Source organism: Sycon ciliatum, chromosome 10 (assembly GCF_964019385.1).
Source record: "Sycon ciliatum chromosome 10, ocSycCili1.1, whole genome shotgun sequence".
NCBI lineage: Eukaryota > Metazoa > Porifera > Calcarea > Leucosolenida > Sycettidae > Sycon > Sycon ciliatum.
In genome coordinates this window covers 2985658-3002748 of record NC_088652.1, presented here as the reverse complement: position 1 = coordinate 3002748, position 17091 = coordinate 2985658, and positions in this window count along the sequence as shown.

Below are 17091 nucleotides of genomic sequence, written 5' to 3'. Positions count from 1 at the left end.
GATGCTGGACCTTGTCAAAGGCCTTTGACATGCAAGGTCCAGCATCAGACACTTGTCGAAGACCTTTTCCAGCTTGGAATCTCCGGCACAGCCCTGAACAGGTTAAGCGACTACCTCTCAAATCGTCAACATCAAGTCGTCATCAGCGGCGATAGCAGCTCATCTTTCACATGCTCAAGTGGGGTTCCCCAAGGGTCTGTACTGGACCACTATTGTTTGTCATATATGTCAGGGATGTGGCCAGTGAAGTGGATCAGTTTGCCGTCCAGGTAACCCAATTCGCGGACGACATCATGCTACACGATAGCAGGAAGGACGGGGGGGGGGGGAGGGGGGGGAGGGGTTCCTCAAGGGTCAGTTCTCGGACCTTTGCTCTTCGTTCTGTATGTGAGGGATATTGCCGGCGACCTTGCCCCTCATGACGTCACCACTATTCAGTTTGCTGATGACATCTCGCTGCGTGCGAGCAGTCCACAGCCAGAAGTTGTCTCCCAGCGCCTCACTGCAGCAGTTCAGTACCTGGCCACTTGGTTGAAGAAACGTGGACTGATCCTTAACGAGACCAAGACGCAGATACTCGCCATACCACACCATAGAGCTGCAGCCCTCGACATCAATGTTGTATGCAATTCACAAGTCCTACCAGTAGTCACATCTGCCAAATACCTTGGCCTGCATTTTGACTCGGACATGAGTTGGACCACAATGGTGGCACATGTTGCTCGTCGTGTTGCCGGCAAAATTGCTGTCCTGCTGCGACATGCTTCCTCGCTGCCGTATCCATGCCGACTCACCTACTTCAGATCTATCGTTTTGCCTGAATTTTTGTATGCTTCTATTAGTTACTACCCGTATTTGACAGTTGCCCAGGAACAACGGCTACATAGGCTGTTCAAACGTGCCGCTCGGGCAGTCTGCAAGTCGCCACCGTGGACCAGTACTGCTCCCCTGCTAAATCGAATGCATGTATGTGATCTACAGGTTTCTGTGCACTTGAATATGTTTTGTTTCATCTGGCGATGTTTGCATGATGCATGTAGCACCCTGTTTGAGTCCTTTTTTGCTGTCGTGCCCTCAACTCGCACTCGGGGAGGCCAAAGCAACTTGCTTGTGGTCCCACCTGCTAGCACTGCTCGTTCTGCTAAGCGCCTAACGCACGCTGGAGCCATTATGTGGAATAGATTGCCACCAGCAGCAAAATGTTCAAATAGGTATTTGGATTTTAAATCTCAAGCCTTGCAGTATATATTATCAGCGACATAGGTTTTCCAATGCTCACTGGATTGATATCTGTTCGTTGCAACCAACCTTCCGTCATTTTTCCTTTCTCTTTTTCTCTTGTATCTACTTTTTTCCACAATATCCTTTAACATGTTATTCACAGTGGGTCCAATGTTATTAGGCATTTTGCCTGTTTTGATTTCCACTATAAATAAAGTATACAACAACAAGGACAAGGTAGTGCTGTCACACAACCTGTCTTCAGCCATCATCCATCTCAGCAACTGGCTTGGTGAGCGCAACCTAATCCTGAATAGTCGAAAAACACAAATATTGTTTATTCCTGCCAATCTTCATGACGACAAGACATTGAATGTGTACTGTGCAGCTACACGCGAAGGACTAAAGGGACCGTCACTTAATTTTTGCCGATTACCCGCCAAAAAAATCTTTTCGTTTCACGTGTCAGACACGTCCACGAGTGCGTACGACTCGCGCGCGCCCGCGCTACCTTTCACGTCATGACGTCAGGCAATCTGTTCACGCCACATGGCTGGATAGCGCGTACATGCAAACATGATTGAAGAAGAATCAATTTTTTTCCAAGTCCAGGCGCTAGGCCTAGGCAGTACTAATGCCTAATGCCCAAGCAGCTGACTTTATTTTCGGAGAAACACTACTCATTGTAGTAAAAAGTAACAATGAATAGCGATATCATCTAGGAAGGATCGCTACCCTAACGCGAAGGAAAGGCCTTGCGCGGCTGCTCTACGAAGTGTTGAAGAAAGACTCATCAAAGTTAGTTTGTGGACGAACAACTCGCTGGCGCCGGAAAACTCGGCCCCCAACGATGGTGTTTGGTGAATCATCAAGCATAATGTCTTGTAGCAGTGTTCACCGAGGAAGGAGAACGCTCTAGTCGCTGCTGTTGTCCGTTTCATCCACATTGGGCGTTAGCTGCACCGCGCCTATTGTGTTTTAGTATTCCATGGACACACATTAGCATTCAGAGCGATTGTGGAGCCATAATTTACTTCACACAGCGTTGTATTGTCCACGAGCGCAAACTTCATTATCAACAGTAACTGTTACTCTTCATCCTACATGTAGACTTGGAGTATACACGGCCTTGTCACGACAGCGACAGCTCTACAGAGTGTTCAAGTGAGAAACATTAATTTCTATTGTTGGTGGACGAATAAATGGCTGGTTCCGAAAAAACACGGCCTGCACGAATGGTGTTTGGTGGATCATCAAACAGGGTGACCAGCAGTGTTCACCGAGGAAGGAGAATGCACTCGCCACCACTCCGATTCATCCAAGTGGGCGTTAGCTGCGCCGCGCCTATTGTGTTTTAGTATTCCATGGACGCACACTAGCGTTCTCAGCGATTGTGGAGCCACAACATATCTTCATGCGGCGTTGCACTGTCCAAGAGCAGAAACGTCAGCAGTGACCCATCATCATACATGTAGATTTGGAGTATACACACCATGCGCCAATGGGCCTTGGCACAACCGCGGCAGCTCTACGGAGTGTTCAAGTGAGAAACATTTGTTTCGACTTTTGGTGGACGAACAAATCGTCGGTGCCGAAAAACGTGGCCACTAACAATAGAAATTAATGTTTCTCACTTGAACACTCTGTAGAGCTGTCGCTGTTGTGACAAGGCCGTGTATACTCCAAGTCTACATGTAGGATGAAGAGTAACAGTTACTGCTGATAATGAAGTTTGCGCTCGTGGACAATACAACGCTGTGTGAAGTAAATTGTGGCTCCACAATCGCTCTGAATGCTAATGTGTGTCCATGGAATACTAAAACACAATAGGCGCGGTGCAGCTAACGCCCAACGTGGATGAAACGGACAACAGCAGCGGCTAGAGCGTTCTCCTTCCTCGGTGAACACTGCTACAAGACATTATGCTTGATGATTCACCAAACACCATCGTTGGGGGCCTAGTTTTCCGGCGCCAGCGAGTTGTTCGTCCACCAACTAACTTTGATGAGTCTTTCTTCAACACTTCGTAGAGCAGCCGCGCAAGGCCTTTCCTTCGCGTTAGGGTGGCGATCCTTCCTAGATGATATCGCTATTCAATGCATTGTTACTTTTTACTACAATGAGTAGTGTTTCTCCGAAAATAAAGTCAGCTGCCTGGGCATTAGGCATTAGTACTGCCTAGGCCTAGCGCCTGGACTTGAAAAAAATTGATTTTGCAAGTCTTCAATCATGTTTGCATGTACGCGCTATCCAGCCATGTGGCGTGAACAGATTGCCTGACGTGAAAGGTAGCGCGGGAGCGCGCGAGTCGTACGCGCTCCCGGACGTGTCTGACACGCGAAACGAAAAGATTTTTTTGGCGGGTAGTCGGCAAAAATTAAGTGACGGTCCCTTTAGTCCTTCGCCAGCTACACTCCTCCAGCAAGTGATACAAAACAAATTTCAATAAAGCGAATGCTGACACAGAATAAGAATGCCTTACACTCTCCCAGAAAGGAAGCACACTTTGAGAAGTGTCATAATCAGTCGCTAACAATTGTACAAAAATAATCCAACGGTTACCATTGCCACTAAGGACCACAAATAGGAAATGTTTGGCCACAGCCTTACTGCCTTGCGCGCTATCGTTTTGCCTCCCTTCTTCTCACTCTCTTTGGTTTTCGTTTTTTCCCAGTGTGGTACCAAGCGTCTTTTAAGGGCAAAGGAATCACAATGGATGAAAATGCAATAATATACATGCAGAACCAGAAATCAAGAAAGGGAAAAAAGCGTGTTACGCCAAAGCAAAAACAATGTGTGTTTAGCACTTTGAATGTGATATACTACAGTAACACTATCTCGCTCTCTTTCTCGCTTCTGTTTCTTCCCAACACTTTTTTGTCATTGTTTTGTCAAGATTTACAAACAGTGAAATCAATTAACAACCAGGGTGCAAAACACACAACAAGTTATCACTTCTTCACACCTAACTTTTTTCCTCTGTACTTGCCTGGTGTAATGGTAACCGAGTGGTAGGCACGGTGAAATCAACAAGAATTAGTTTTATTCTACTTCTTTCAGGTACACACCTGAGATATACTTATTAGTGAAAGAAGATGCGGCAAAATAAATAACTTTCTCTCCTGTGCTCACCTAGAGGTTGACTACTTCTTCTTCTAATTAGCTTTCGTTGCTATCTAATCTAATCTAATTAAAACAGAAATGCGCAGCCGCTTTAATGCAGCCGACGCCGTACGCTTACATACGGAGACACACTAAATATACATCAGGCAAAGCTTCGTATTAGTTCCGTACTACTTCCGTATTGGTCGGGCAGGGAAACTACACCTGGTGACTCTCAGGTCATTTAAACTTATTTTCTTTTCGACCCCACTTTGAAGTTGTACATTGTACCTTTGAGGCAGCGAACTAAAATGAAACAGAAACATGAACAAAAAAATAACCATCGATTTATTTCTAACGAAAAAAGGTCTACTGGTATAGCATGGAAATTGTGGGCACAAGTTATGCGATCCAATCCACCAACTAAAGCAGGTTTTGAACAGAAATACGTGCACATTGTAGCACTCAATCTACATTCCAGCACAAAACTGAAAAGAAGTACTGAGATATTCCACGGCATGAAAGTCATCTTGGGCACTGCTCGATAGCGCTCAACAACGGCATTCCACCTGACTTTCATGCCGTGGAATGTCTCACTACTCGTTGTCAGTTTTGTGCTGGATGGTGCACGTCTGACTGTTCAAAATCTGGTTTAGTTCGTGGACGGACACGCATAACTTGTGCCCACAATTTCCATTTTACATTTTTTTCCTTTGCTCACCATCTATGTACTAAAAAAAGGCCTGTTTCGGATATTTGATTGCTTGGCTACCACCCTTTATTTCACATTCATGTTGTCATTAATTTTACAGTCGTTTGACGAGCCAGAAGCACGCCGCATTTTGCACACCCACCCACGAGCTATTAAGTTAGTTAGTAGTAGAAGTTTCGTCAGTCTTCCAGGCAGTAGTAACAGACAATGCCCGTCCTCACAGCATCCCGCTACCGCAAGGTCCACAGCCTCAGACTGCAATGTCAGAATTGCCGCAAGTGTCTTTTGGCGAAGTAGAACGGCTTCTCCGACAAATCAATCCTGCCAAAGCAACAGGAAGCGACGGGATACCTGGTCACCTTCTGAAGTGCTGTGCCGATATTCTAGCTGCGTCCGTGGCCACGTTGTTTAATTTAATGCCTCGCTTGTCAATGGCACTGTCCCCACAGCCTTCAAACTCGCACACGTTATCCCGCTGTTCAAAGCTGGGGACCCGTCTATTCCCACTAACTTCCGTCCAGTGTCCCTACTTCCCATATTATCAAAACTCTTGGAGAAAGTCGTACAAAAGAAGCTAGCCCAGTTTCTGGACATATCTGGTACCCTCCCCACGACTCAGTTTGCATTCCGCGCAGGCCACTCAACAGAGGATGCCCTGGTACTTATGCTAAATCGTACTCTTATTGCACGGGACAAGCGTTTGTGTACTGGCATATGCCTTCTAGATAATGTCAAAGGCATTCGACAAGGTTCGTCATGAACGGCTACTCCAGGACCTATTCGATATCGGCATAACAGGGACAGCCCTAAAGTGGTTTTCCGCCTATCTGTCGGGCCGTACTCAGCGTATCTGTATTGGACGGGATCTGAGTGCCATTTCTGCACCATCCTGTGGCGTGCCACAAGGTTCTGTTCTAGGACCGATCCTTTTCAGTATCTACACCCGCGAAGTTCCAACCAAAGCTAACCAGTCTTCATCAGTTCAATTTGCCGATAACAAGGCGCTGATTAGCAGCAGCACATCCCTGGACACGGTATCTGCTACGCTATCGGCCTCGGTTTCTGCACTTTCTGACTGGTTGCAGACCCGTGGTCTCATTTTGAATGCAGCCAAGAGCAACGTGATCCCTGTATACCCCAACAGGCAGCCTCAGCAGCCCCAGCATACGATCAATGTAAACTGTCACGAAACGCCGATTCCTGTCGTTACTGCGGCCAGGTATCTTGGAGTGCTCCTCGACTCGGATCTGTCATGGACGCCCCATGTTGATCGCTGCACCGCTCAACTTGCCCAGAGGATCTGAGCACTATGGAGGTTGCGTCGCTGCTTGACTCATCAGAGCCGAGTTCTCTACTTTAAAGCGATCATCATGTCTGACCTGATGTACGGATCCAATGCGTTTCCCTGCTTCTTACTGCCAACCAATTGGATCGGCTACAAGTCATGCAGAATCGGGCGGCAAGGGCGGTTTTCGGACTCTCACATCACACCTCGGCGCGTACCCTCCTACTCCAATTGGACACCTACAGAGTATCCGAGATATTCAGGCAGAAGTTCATCGTTCTGGTCTGGAGGTCTCGGAATGGGCACGCAAGTTCTGATCTGCAAGCCCTCCTAGTTCCTTCGTCAGCTGGCCCAACTAGGTTGCACTCCACCATGGGTCTGCGCCAACCGCCAGTTTCAACCAGGTTCGGCAAGGGTTGCCTCGCGTTCCGGGGCGCCCAGCTGTGGAACACCTTACCCAGCGACATACGTGCCATCTCCACGCTCCGCCAGTTCCGCACCAGCATGATCCCGCACACCCTTAGTACCTAGAGTACCAAACGTCCTGTTTGATGATCAGCTGGCTTAGTTTTTCTCCACCTCTATCCTAATTACATCAGTCCCCAATTTCATTTATTACTGCTTTCTATCTGCATTCGCCACCTTTTCATTGGACAGATCTGCCCGTTTGGTTTGCGAATTAAAATAAACACAACAACAGTACTCTGTCAGTTTTGTGCCTAGTTGTTGCACTTTCTGACTGTATATAGTATCTAGTTACAGTGGTGGAGAGTTACTCTTAACTCGTTTTCATAATTATGTCCTTTTCCTTTCTACAACAACAACATTTTGCCTTTTCTTAAGTGTGTGAAAATGATGGTCACCCAGATTTGTTCTTCAATTTTGACTCTGTTGCCGTTTCTCTTTTGTGTTGGTTTATTTTTGTTGTTGTTTCATTTCTCTTCTTCTTCTTTGCCCAAGTTGAATTATTTTACCAATGTTTTTGGAGTCCGCATTCCTTTACTCGAACTAGCAAGGTTGATCATTATCCCTGGCACGTTTTAGTACTTGTGCCCAGTCCTGAAGATATTGCTCATTGATTTGGTTTATTTTTTGTATTTACAATTTACATGTACATGCTCACGTATTAAGCACACATGCTGACTGCATGTGCAAGTTTGATTGTTATCCCTTGCACGTATTAGGGTGGGGCGAATTTTGCTATCAGGTTTCTGTGCAAACTGTTAATCACGCAAGGATGAGATTCATAAAACCTTCCAGAAAGAACAACAACAACAACAACAACAACAACAACAACAACAACAACAACAACAACAACAACTAGGCATTTTGAACGGCGCAAAAGAGTGACCAACTCCGATGTGCACACGACGTGTTACGAGTTGGTAAAGGCCTACCTATGGCTGCATAATGTAAACAACCGCCTTGGACGGATTTTTATGTTATTCAAAATCGATTTTCGTGTTCCGCTCATCAGTGAATAGTATCGGAACTGAGGGTACTGTGTACAACAATAGAACATTTTATAACAGCATAATTAATTAAAAGTGTGAACAACAAAGGAAGTGCTACAGCATTGATTGTATAATTAATGGCAAAACGTACAATCAAACAACATCCAAAGAGACAACAAAAGCAAAAAGCATGTTGGACAAATAACTCTGAATGCGTCATCAAAAAATATGAAAGTACAGTGTACAAGATCCGAAATCAGAGAGGTCTTTTCTGCGCAAGGTTTTCAAAAATATACAAAAAGGGTTGTGCTCGTACAAATAGTTGTTCACACGTCCATAAAAAGTGAATTTCTTCACAAACAAGGCCATATATTTCCCATAATTTAATTGCATGCATCCTAATCCTCATCAACTCTACCTTCGTCTAGTCGCTACTGTTGGTGTTGACACAGCAGATGAAGCGTCTACGTGGATACATGGCTGGGTAGTTTGTGAAATAAAATAATAATACCTTTGCAGCGGAAAAACCAAAGCTGCATCGACGGTTGAAAAATCCACCCGATTTGACCCGATTGATGTGAGTCTAAGTTTGGTTTTTTATACATCTTTCGCAAAACTTGCAATGGCATTCTTGTAGCCTTCCTTTAGCACTTCCGATCGTTCCGACTGCCCATTAACATCCACACAGTCATATCTACTTCTGTCTGCACATGTCTGAAGGTTTGTGGTTTTTCAATAAAAAAATAATAAAACAGTGGATTTTGGACCAATGGACATTATAGGGGTGAAACCAATTGGCTGGACTCTATACAGGGAGTGATGTCCATCTAAACTTTGAGCTCACAGTTGATTCCAAGTTGATTCCAAGTTTGGACTCCGTACAGTGGAATTTGGACCAATGGACTCTATATAGGGGTTGGGCATCATAATTATTATAGGGGCTGGACGCTCTATTGTATTGTATTGTATTTATTTAAAAGGATTCTCCAAAAGCAAATGGATGCTTATCACGGAAGTCTCCCACATAAATATCGCAAGAAAAATGGGGAAATGGGGGAGAGGAGAGTGGAAGATGAAGCATGGGATGAAGGGAAACAAGTACCTAAATATCGAGGTATAAAAGCAGGAAAGAAATCGACGAGGGAAGAAATCACCTCTGCAGATAATAGCGGGACATTTAGATGAAAAAAACCCAGCAAGGATTAATTTTAAAGGGGAAGTTAAGGCAAAAACCAAAACCTCACCAGTTGCAGTCCTCGGGGCGCCGAGCCGAACGGCCCTCTACTGAGCCCAACTTATATTTCACGCATGCATTTTTCTGATTTCTTCTCATAATTGTGTTAATTTGCCCGTAAAAGAGGCCTGAAATGGGTACGCTCTACGCATTAGATGGCCTAAAAACATACCGTTTATCACAGAGAAAAGCAGCCCCCATCACGTGTTTACGATTCAGCTTCAACGATATTTCGGTAATAAAGGTACAAGTATCGTTGAAATATAGCGTTACCATTGTTTGCTAAGGGTGTCTATTGACACTGCAATTTCCTTTTGCTATTGAGGGCCATCGCCGCGGACAGGCCTGCGTGGCGCGAGCTGTGCCAGGGTGTACGCAGTAACTAACGGATCGTACAGAGGCATTGTACAGATACTGTGCATTCAACACTTACCATCGACCATGAATTACACACCTATCGTCGTTGTCTGTTATTCTTGTTTTATTTTTTGATCTTTCGAATAGATCCCGTGCATTGAGCACCTATCATCGAACATGAGTTATGTGCCTATCGCCTGCTGTCTTACATTAATTTTTTACTTTTATTTTGTTTTCCTCTCTGCCCACGCTGCCTGTCTTCTGGCACACGCGAATACGTGGACTTACTGTTGACGTAAACACGGACGTGCGTATAATACTAATTGAGTACGAATCAACACCTGGCTGTAAGGGCAACGTATTGACTGCGCAGTCTGATGCCCGAAAAAGGTGATGCCAGAGCATTATACCATGATGACGAAACGTCTTTAACTTGCGAACAAAACACAATTTGCAATATAAGTAGGAGTAGAGCACAATTCAAGTACTGCAAACAATTTCTTGTAAGGAAGAAAAATAATATCACCGTTCGCGTGAGACTGGGCTGGAAGCCGAGTTTTCGCATCCGTAGGAACGCCGCCACCCTCTAGCATCAAGGCGAAGATGCAGCACCTAAACGGTGGGAAGTCAGTAGATCAGACCCACCACAAGGTGGTGAAAGACCGAAATACCATTAACTGCATGCATGTTACCCTCGTGCCAGGCCACTAGTTCCCAGTTAACGGTGGGCCGGAGCGCGGCAGGAAAACTTACTTCGGCTTCCAAGCAGGACTTGAACCTGCTATCCTCTGTTTCGCAATCATAGTTTTAGAAAATCACACTATGCTTGCCTGCTTAAGGAAGAAAGTGATCAGTAAATTGGACTCCTACTGAAATACAACACAATTCAATAAGGCGAGCGCTGACATAGATTAAGAATGCCATGCACTCTCACAGAAAGGAGACACACTATGGGACGTGACTTAAATTTATCAGTACCTTACTAATGTCCAAAAATAATCCCACGTAAACCATAACCACTGATGACGGCCAATAGGAAATGTTTCGCATAGGCCTTACAGCCTTGCGCTCCTTCATTTTCCCTCCCTCCTTCTCATTCTCTTTCTATTTCGCCCTTTTCCCCCTCAGGTACCAAGCCTTCTTTAAGGGCAAAAGAAGTACAATGGATTAAAATGCAATCCAAGTGGAAATCCAGAAATCAAGAAAAGAAAAAAATCGTGCAACCTAAAATCAAAAACAATGTGTGATTAACAATATAAATGTGAAAGTTGAGAATTGTGCCTTTGAGGCAACGAATTAAATTAAATCAAATACGAAAACAGACAACATCACCAGCGCATCGACTTTCAACAAGCAGTCTTGGTCTGATACTTTGCTATCACATTTGGTCATTGGCAGTCGTTTGACGGCTGTGCTCCCAGAAACCACCATGTTTGGGAGCACTTTTCACATTCTCCCTGCTACCAGCGCGGGGTCGCGATCTTGGGACCTCATGATACGCACTGGGGTCTCCAAACCAATTAATTCAATTAATGCGTTGGTCTTCCCGTCTTTCTGCTATCAGGTATTGTGTAAGTACTAATTTCGTACACTAGCCTAAGTGCCTCTATGCGGCCTTCAAATGACATGAGGAGCCCAAGGAAGCGGATTATGGTGAGCGGATCTGGCGGGTGGAGAGGGGCAGCTTCTCTCCGTTGGTGTTCTCCTCTGGCGGGTGAGCTTGCCGCAAGGCCCGGAATGTGTTGAACAGTCTCGCAACTCGCCTGGCAGTGGCAACTGGAGGTACCTATAGCGTCCTTATGGGACGGATCCGCTTTACGCTTAGCTGTACATTAGTCCCTGGCTCCGTCATGATGTTACGTGGTAGTTGGAGAAAAGTGATTTTTTTGCCAACACACCAGCGACACGCTGAAGCATGAATTGCTGGTGCCAGTTTGAAACGAGTCATTTTGCCTTTTCTCAAGTGCCTGTGTTTGATGTTGTCCCAGAGTTTTTCTTCAATTTCTGCTCTGTTGCCATTCATCCTCTCTCTTCGATATTTTGTTTTGTTGTTTCATTTCTATTCTTCTTCTTTGCCCAAGTTGAATTCTTTTGCCAATGTTTGGGAGTCCGCATGCTTTTCCTCGAACTCGCAAGGTTGATCATTATCCCTTGCACGTTTTAGTACTTGTGCCTAGTCCTGAAGATATTGCTCATTAATTTGGTTAATTATTTTGCATTTACAATGTACATGTACATGTATTCAGAACAATGCTCACTTCATGCTCACTTCATGCTCACTTCATGCGCAACTTTGACTGTTATCCCTTGCACAGGCGAACTTTTGTTATCAGGTTACTGTGCTAATTGTTAATTACCGAAGGATGAGAATCATAAACACCTTCATAAAGCAACAACCACAACAACCACAACAACAACAACAACAACAGCAACAGCAACAACAACAGCAACAGCAACAGCAACAGCAACAGCAACAGCAACAGCAACAGCAACAGCAACAGCAACAGCAACAGCAACAGCAACAGCAACAGCAACAGCAACAGCAACAGCAACAACAGCAACAGCAACAGCAACAGCAACAGCAACAGCAACAGCAACAGCAACAGCAACAGCAACAGCAACAGCAACAGCAACACCAACAACAACAACAACAACAACAACAACAACAACAACAACAACAACAACAACAACAACAACAACAACAACAACAACAACAACAACAACAACAACAACAACAACAACAACAACAACAACAACAACAACAACAACAACAACAACAACAACAACAACAACAACAACAGCAAAAGCAACAGCAGCAACAACAACAACAACAACAACAACAACAACAACAACAACAACAACGAGGCAATTTGAGTGACGAAAAAGAACACCTAGGACGGGCAGACAAGGTGGTCCGACGTGGTGAAGGCCTATCAATGGCTGCATGATATACTATAAAAAACCACTTTGGACGGAACGAACGCAATCACTAAACTCAGCAGAGGCAAAAAATAGACAAAATAAACCAAAAATTTGTATAAATCAAAAGCAAAACTAACACCAAAACAACATACAGAGAAACCAAAAAAGCGAAAAGTATGATGGACAAATAATTCTGAATGCGTCATAAAAATATACAGTGTCAAAGGTGAGAATTCAGACAAGACTTTTCAGTACAAAGTTTCTAAAAATATAAAAATAATTGTATGCACCATAATCCTCATCAACTCTGCCTTGGTGAAGTCTCTACTGTCGGTGTTGACACAGCAGATGAAGCGTCCACATGGATTCTTGGCTGGGTAGTTTGTGAATTATATGAATAATACCTTTGCAGCGGAACAACGAAAGATGCTTGGATGGGTCCCATATGGAGCATTTGTGATCCAATTGTTGTGAGTCTACTTTTGGTTCTATCTACATCTTTCGCAAAGCTGTCAATGGCATCCTTGTATCCTTTCTTAAGATCTTTCGATGGTTCCGGCTCCCCATCAAAATTCACATATTCATATCTACTTCTGTCCAGTGATGAACCATCGATTGAGGAATATTTCAAAACGATAGTGGATCCAGGTGCACACCAGTTTTACAATTGCCTACGAGCATTGTCTACTGTACGCCACCGTACTGTCACTGCCAAGTTAGTAGACTCCCCCAATGCTATGAAAAAGGTGTCATTGGTCCCCTCAGGCGTATACAGATCAACAAACACTGTAAGTGTGCCACCAAGCTTTAAATGATTTTCCAGCCATTTATAGCAAAGGATGATGATGGTAGATACAAGTGCACGAATTACTTCGGTGCTCAATCGGTAAAGGTCGTCCAGTTTATTAGCTGATGGTAGGTCAAACAGGCGATAGAAGACTGATACATTTTCAAAAAGACTTCCTGGTTGACGGGGAAGACGTGACCCGGTCCGAATGCTCCAGACCTTTTCGCAGCCACGGCATTTCCATCTATACTTATCGCAAAGGCTGGCAAGTCTTCTTAGACTGGCAGAGTGGTTACACCTGGCGCATTCCGATTCATTCTGAATTACGCTCCTTCTAGCCAAGAAGCGCAGCAATGAACTGTTATCCTTTATTTCCTCAGCTAAATTCTCCCAGGTCCACTCTTCAACATCCAACTGCTCAGTGGCCAATATTGAACTAGGTTCCACGATCCATGATCCCGATAGGAAGTGCTCGTCTGAGCCTACTCCAGACGAACTAGAAGAAGCACCCTCACCGGTGACAGAAGACATCTTGGACGAGGAGATGTTGCAACGAACGACAAACAACGTTTCTTCATGTAAAGGTCCAGAGTGAATTCTTGTGTGACGAGTTTTATAGGCTCGGATGGAGAGGTAAGGATTAAGGTATAAGAAAGAAAAAGGACCAAGAAACTACAAGTTACGCTATAACCGTCGGTCAGTATCGTGCAATGTTATCACATGAGCTGATTGTTTAGTAACTGGTGGTGTTAGTGAACATTAGTCACTGGACATTATAGCATAACGTGCAGTTCCTTTGTCATTTTTTCTTGTCTGACGAGTTCTATATGCACACCTTCTTGTAAACCACTTTTCATGGTACTTTTCTCACATCATATTGCAATGGTTTGTGGCTGGGATTGTCATGTCACACTAGGTTCATGGGTAGTACCGTTGTGGGGTTACGATATTGACACTGCAAATTCCTTTTCCTTTTGTTAATGAGTACGAATCAACACCTGGCTGCAAGGTTAAAGTACTATTGCCTCGCCCGTTTGATGGCCGAAAAAAGGTGAAGCCGGTTTATTATCCCATGGTGACGAAACCTTTCTCTCACTCTCACAGATTGGAAACACACTATGAGAAGTGACGTAATCAGTACCTACCAAATTGTCCAACATTAAACCACAGTGACCATTAGCACTGATGACGGTCAATAGGAAATGTTTGGCCTGCGACTTATTGCCTCCTTTTTCCCTCTCTCCTTCTCGCTCTCTTTCTTTTCTATTTTTTTTCTCCCAATGTGGTGCTAAGCCTCTTCTCAGGGCAGAGAAACACCAAAAACAATTCGCCGAAACGTTGTAATATGAGCCCGGATGAGCTAAAACCATCGCTTGTGTTTGATATCACATTGATCATAAAGTGATGTTGAAGTCGAGCGAAAGAAAAGTCGCGAACCTAACAACTTCCCATCACCTTTCTGTCTTTCTTGTCGCTAGCCTTTCTTTCCGCCGGGCAAGCTCGTGTTTGTTTGTTTGTTTGTTTGTTTGTCAGTGACTAGCTAGCTAGGCAAGCCCCACGCAAGTGAGGAGACACGGATGGGGAAACCCCACGTACCGGCGCTTGGCGGGCGAATAAGATTGATCGAGGGGCGCGAGCATCGCACGCGCATCGATCGTCGTTGACACCCATCACGACTGTGGACACGACATTTTTGTTGATGACTGGAATGGCAATTGCTCATCAAGGGAGTCAGATGAAAGCCGCGGAGCTGCTGAGGATGACTCTCTCCTGCCACAAAGCGACTCAGCAAGGCTGCAGACTTTGTGTAGAAGAAGGCAGCGCTGATGAGAATGACAACGAAGTGGATGTTGTCGAGGGATGAACGGCTCCTTCACTAGTACGTTTGTCGGATCTCGACAGTGACAATGCAGAGCAAAGGCATCTCGAGTCACGACTGGAAGAGTAACGAGTGCTATTGCAGGATACGATCTGTTTCTGCTTCGTTCGCTTGGACGCTGAGCGACTGGAAACATTTTTTTGGTCCATGCCGCAGCTCCTAAAAATATTCAAAAATACGCTCCTGTTGCGGAGTGTTGGGTCAGGTAATAATGTCTCTGCACCTAGTACGTACGGCATGAGCCTGTCTGCTAAGTGGTCACAGCCACCATGACTGCACTCCGTGTGAGTGCAGATATGTTTTCATGGAAGTGAGGAGGCTTGGAGAGCATCTTTACAGAGCCTGGTGTGGATGCAATATCAGTCCCTGGAACTTGTTCATATGCCCTTGAATCAGCTGTATAGTCAGTGAAGCCAGTGGATTACTTGGAAAAGCAAGTGTCTGAGTACACCCCTAAGGACTAAAGAACTCCTCCTTGTTCGCCAGCTGTGTGATGGCATGGCCTAACAGGATCAGTCACATACCAACGCTCATACCTGTATCTTACCCAGAAATGCCACTTCCAACATTTGTGCAGAGATGTAGTGTACCGCATATTTAACCCACTTCCGTTGGTGTAATTGATCTAAAATTTCTTGAAACTAGATATCGGTAGTTCTGGATCACTTCCGTTAATCGTTTTTCTTTGTAATTTTCCATTCATTTTCTGCTTTAATTCATATTTGCTTTGTTTTCCTAGCTTACTATTGCCGTGGCTGGCTCAACGCCCTTGTCTCAGGGGATTCTGCCCCTGCATTAGCTATGCTTGTCACATGCTATGAGATTGTGTCTAATAATAATAATAATAATAATAATAATAATAATAATTTGAAACTCGGATGTTGAGCCATAAATAAATGTTAAAGAGAAAGGACATATGGATACGAGTTTAGAGTAACTCTCCATCACTGTAACATGATACTATATACAGTCAGAAAGTGCAATAACTAGGCACAAAACTGACAGAGTACTGAGACATTCGACGTCCTGACACCTAACTTTAACACATCTCCGTAGCGCTAACCGACAGCCTTCCAACTTGGAAGGTTCAAGGTTATGGAAAGACCAAAGAGGGGAAGGCAAGCGCAACGAAAACGAGCAAAAGCTACAGTCCCAACGGAACAAAGAATGTCGATTGTTACTGGACGATGACGAGACCAGTACGATATTTGACAAAGCGGTCTAACTACAATTCGAAGCAGCAAAGCAGCACACCACCCAACTTGGGTGGGTCATAAATATCAAAGATAAGTAAAGAAAGGGAAGCTTTGCGAAAACGAATTGTACAAGCCGAAAGCCAAACTCCTACAGTACTCCTCATGCATGACATTGTGATGGACTAGTTGACTACAAAACAAGTTGTTTCACACGACGTACGTTTCGCCGTATGGTTCGTGACGGCTCATCAGGTGTGCAATTTGAAACTCGGATGTTGAGCCATAAATAAATGTTAAAGAGAAAGGACATATGGATACGAGTTTAGAGTAACTCTCCATCACTGTAACATGATACTATATACAGTCAGAAAGTGCAATAACTAGGCACAAAACTGACAGAGTACTGAGACATTCGACGTCCTGACACCTAACTTTAACACATCTCCGTAGCGCTAACCGACAGCCTTCCAACTTGGAAGGTTCAAGGTTATGGAAAGACCAAAGAGGGGAAGGCAAGCGCAACGAAAACGAGCAAAAGCTACAGTCCCAACGGAACAAAGAATGTCGATTGTTACTGGACGATGACGAGACCAGTACGATATTTGACAAAGCGGTCTAACTACAATTCGAAGCAGCAAAGCAGCACACCACCCAACTTGGGTGGGTCATAAATATCAAAGATAAGTAAAGAAAGGGAAGCTTTGCGAAAACGTATATAGTATCATGTTACAGTGATGGAGAGTTACTCTAAACTCGTATCCATATGTCCTTTCTCTTTAACATTTATTTATGGCTCAACATCCGAGTTTCAAATTGCACACCTGATGAGCCGTCACGAACCATACGGCGAAACGTACGTCGTGTGAAACAACTTGTTTTGTAGTCAACTAGTCCATCACAATGTCATGCATGAGGAGTACTGTAGGAGTTTGGCTTTCGGCT